This window comes from Rhinoderma darwinii, chromosome 3, assembly GCF_050947455.1.
Source record: "Rhinoderma darwinii isolate aRhiDar2 chromosome 3, aRhiDar2.hap1, whole genome shotgun sequence".
In the NCBI taxonomy this organism is placed as follows: domain Eukaryota; kingdom Metazoa; phylum Chordata; class Amphibia; order Anura; family Rhinodermatidae; genus Rhinoderma; species Rhinoderma darwinii.
In genome coordinates, this window is record NC_134689.1 from 421,469,183 (window position 1) to 421,473,860 (window position 4,678).

Genomic DNA, 4,678 nt, shown 5'->3' on the forward strand with positions numbered 1-4,678 from the left:
CACTTAAAGGGTTTATGTGGGGACCAAAAGTTATTATCAGTGTAGTCACTGCAGTGAGTACACTCACTTAGATACATTCCGGTCCCCCGTCGCACAGATTCTGAGATTTTCATAGATTTTGATAGCGCTGCCGGGGGACCAAAACTCTATGAGATTTTCATTGATTTTTGTAGCGCTGCCAGGGGATGGGAAATCTAGTTGCACAGTCTACTGTGATTACGATACAAATCTTCATCATGTCACCGGCCCCGCATTATTCTACGTACAAGCAGTAGCAGTAGGACAGTGAGTATATAAAGAAATGCAGGGCCGGTCACATAACAAATCATCGTATTGTCATCAAAGAAGGCTGTGCAACTAGACTTCCAGTCCTCCGGCAGCGCTATAAAAATCTATGAAATTCTCAGAATCGACAGGGCGCCAAAATGTATATTGGCGAGTGTACTCACATACTGCAGTGACTACACTGCTAATAATTAGATGCTTCTCGAAGCTTAATCTTTGTTGGTTGGTAATCTCCTAATATTCCAAAAATGATGGAAGTCAGAGATAAAGTGAATATACACCTGAGATATGAGTATGGGATTGGGACCGAAAACTAAACTAAAAAGGAAACCTTCCACCAGAGGTGGGGCCATTGGGTGACAGACCCAAATCCACTTAGGGGACATGCTCTATAATAGTCCATGAGATGGGCTGAGAGGAGGTTATTGAGGGGAGCGTGAGAGGGTGGAGTGTTTGTTCTTCATTTTTTCTTTTTCTCCTCTTTTTTTTTCTTTTCTAGTGTTATATAGGTATGAAACACACCGGCGAAAGGTGGGTCCCTGTGTGGATGGTTACCAATAATATGTGGATATCCTTGAGTATTTCCTTTTTTTGGAGGGTATGTTTTATAAACTTAATAAATCTTTAAAAAAAAATAATAAAATAAATAACCCCTTTAATTAGCACTGCAGCCACTCCATTCTCAGGATCATAGAGGGTCCCAGCAGTTGGACCCCCACCGATTCGAAAGTGATGGCATATCCTAGCGATATGCCATCACTTTATGCGATGGGAATAAACCTTTAACATATTCTTAGTGAGTTATAAGCCATTGTTTCTCTAGTTAAAAACTCAAATTACAGAGGCAGCAGATCTATTTGTCACATGACACAATTTGTGACGATGTCATGATGTGAAATCTGTAGCAGAAAAAAATAGTTATGGATGCAGTAGATCCATATGTACAATATGACCATTTTTGTGCACTGAGTAAAAGGGGTTGTCCAATGATAACTTATTTTGTTCAATTTATGACCCGTCATTCAGACAAGTCATTAACCCCTTAATGAGCAAAACAATATGTATTTATTGATTAATCTTTATTATATATTTTTTTTTTAAAAAGGGAATGCAAAAAAAATTATACAATCATGCCATTGTTTTATTTGTGGGTAAACTGTAAACTTTATTTTACAGGTTGGTATGAATGCTGCGATACCAAACATGTGTTGCTTTCTTTACATTTTAGTAGTGTTGCACCATAAATCATGTTTTGTAGATAACAGTCACTTTTATGTTGCTGCATTCCGAGAACCGTAACTTTTTTATTTTTTTTTCATTGATGTAACTGAAGAAAGTCTTGTTTTTTGCTAGTATTACAAAGCAATATTTGCATTTTGGGCCGGCAGATACCGATGGGAGACCTGGGGCATTTGTTAGGTTCCCAGTTACCATGGTGCCCCGTGATAAAGTCATAGGGTGCCGATGGGCTGTCAGAGGGAGCCCCCTACCTCTGTCAAACACTATCAAGCACCGCAGCATCTAAGGGGTCAAATTGCCAGGATCGGAGTTATCTCTGATCCTGGTAGTTGCGGCAGGAGCCCGGCTGTATATAAGAGTCGTGCTCCTGCTGCTGATCTCGTGGGTACAGTGGACAAGTACACAAGATCCTAACAACAGAAATAATCATCACAGAGTAGGAACTAGGGGTTAAAGTAATTTAGACGGGGGTCCTACTGTTACTAATGGTCTGTTCTTGAGGAAGAGCATAGATATGAAAGGGACCAAGGGTGTAAGTACCACAGAGGCATCCCTTGTGGTTGCTTTGGAACCCCATTAGAGTCAGGCCCAACTCATGTTTTCCCCAATGAATGAAGGGAACATCAACATTGCAATTCCTCTACACGATTATGAAACATAAAAGGAGGAAACCAAACCGGGGGGCTCCCGTCGACCCACTTTTTTTCAGAGGATTGATAGTTTGGTGGGTGGACAAGCATTGGACACTCTTGAGTCAAAATGGTGAGGCATGTGATGGTATGTGCCAACATATAAAAAGGGCTATATATATTTTTCCCTTTAGGGTCAGGTCTTCTTTATGTATACCTTGGGATGAGACTATCAAAAATAGCCTCATTAGCTTGGTTGGCTGCTTCAGAATCTCCTATTAATCTACATGGAGAGGGACCACACATGCTCATTCTGTTCTCAATCAAGAACAGGGATTTGGACTCCTTGGAATGGTGGTCAAAGAAGTCGGACAACTACCTAACTTATGACCCGATTGACAGATCATAAAAGTGAAAAAGGGGTTAGCATGGGACAATCACTTTAGTGTCTGTAGTCCCACAAAAAAATAACCATAAAACACGAAACACCCATCCATACAGCACCGTTCCCTCATTTCTATATAGCTGTTCATTTTATCGTCCTAGTTCATAAACAGAATATGAAAACCACAGTGGAGTCAGGAGCTTGCACAGTGACACCATAAGAAGAGGTGGGGCATAGGGGTAACTATCAATAATTATTAAGATTTCTAATCAATTCATGGTCTATGTAAAGTTGGACTAAAGCCATTATAGCCAGTAAAGTGGTTGCCATTGTACATATGCCTGCTAATTAGAGATAGTAGATCTTTTACATTTTAAACACATTTTCTGTTGGGTTACTTAAAATATTCATTAGCTTTAAGATTTTGATTCCTCATATTACACAAACAATTTTATTGTCCATTTGTTATTCCTAGTCTTCTGTGGATAACCCCTACAGATGTCCCCTATAGAGTAGGAGTACAATGTTTGGGATTCTCCTCTTTAAGTCAAATTGGAAAGACACTACAAAGAGTGGCTTAACCTTCTAAAAGACCTGCAAGGAATATAAGCACTCAGTGGCCAGGTTCCCCCCTCAAAAATAGTTTATTATAGGGATTCTAAATTACAGGACCCCCTAAAATCTGTTTCACAATGAGGGACTTAAACAAAGTAAAAAACTCACTTCATAATTTAGTCTGAAATGCCGGTCATTTTTTGCAATGTTCTCTTGATTTCTTGATTCCTCAGACTGTAGATAATGTAATTCAGTAGTGGAGTCACCACAATGTATAATAGGGAACTAAAGTTATTTAAATTGGAAGATACTTTGTCAAAAGAGTTCAAGGATGCTATCATAAGAGTCCCATAATATGTGCAAACAGTGGCCAGGTGGGAGCTGCATGTCGAAAACCCTTTACTTCTTACATTGGTGGATGAAATTTTCAATATGGCAACACAAATGCATATATACGTTATAATTGTGAAAGCAAAAGGAAAAAAGATCATGAAAACTGAGACAGTGAAGTCAACTAATAACAGAATGGAAGTGTCTGACGTGGCTCGTTCTACCACTGGAACAAAGTCACAGAAAAAACTGTCAACATAGCTAAGATTGCAGAACTGTAGCTGGCAAACCAAAATGATTTCAGTTGAAATAAACAACACCAAACACCAAGACGCTATTATCATTATACAAACACGGGGACTCATAATCAACATATAATGCATTGGGTTACAAACTGCCAAACATCGATCGTAGGACATTACGGCTATGAAGAAACATTGTACAAACCCAAAAATGAAGATAAAGTACATCTGGGTAATGCAGATACCAACTAACATCTTCTTTTCATTTACTAATAGTATGTCCAACATGGCTGGCACAACAGTAGTTAGTAAGGAGGATGTCAGCAGCGGCTAAGTGTTTGAGGAAGATAAGCATGGGGATCTTGAGATGATCCATGGTTGAGACCAAAGCTACAATGAGAAGGTTTCCAATCACAATGGCTCTGTAGACAAGAAGAAAAACCGTGAAGAGTAGAAATTTTATTTCTTGAAGACCTTAAAATCCAAGAAGTAAGAACTCTGTGACTTCAGTCTGGTTGACTTCACACATTCTCAACAAATCTGAATGGATTGTAGGACAAAGGAACTTCTCTGAAAGATAAAAGAGTCTGTAAGTGTAAAGGATCTGCCAGACACAGCTTCTGTGTCGACGCCCATGGTTAATCAGTCTGTACCTGCTCCTAAGTCTGATAGAGACGACTCGATCTGCTACCACTCAGGCTGGTAGGCTCAGTAGTGGGAGAACCTATCACAGCCTGGCCAGACGGTTCTAGCTCCCGCCCTCGGTCTATTTATACCTTCATTTCCTGCTTGTCTCTGCCTGTGATTTTTTCCTGTTTCCTGGCTTTGCTGCTCCTGCTATCATTATTGACCTTCTTCATTTTGACCCTGGCTCCTGCTCTGCGTTTGGTACCTTGTACACTCCTGGTTTGACTCGGCTCGTTCACTACTCTTGTTGCTCACGGTCTTGCCGTGGGCAACTGCCCCATTTCCCTTAGCTTCTGTGTACCCTTGTCTGTTTGTCTGTCGTGCAT

The 4,678-nt window shown here is 40.2% G+C and overlaps 1 pseudogene; it reads right to left on the reverse strand.

Moving 5' to 3' along the window:
- Positions 1-3,269: 3,269 nt before the first annotated feature.
- On the reverse strand, positions 3,270-4,194 carry LOC142750614 (olfactory receptor 1M1-like; annotated as a pseudogene).
- Between the last annotated feature and the right edge of the window lie 484 nt (positions 4,195-4,678).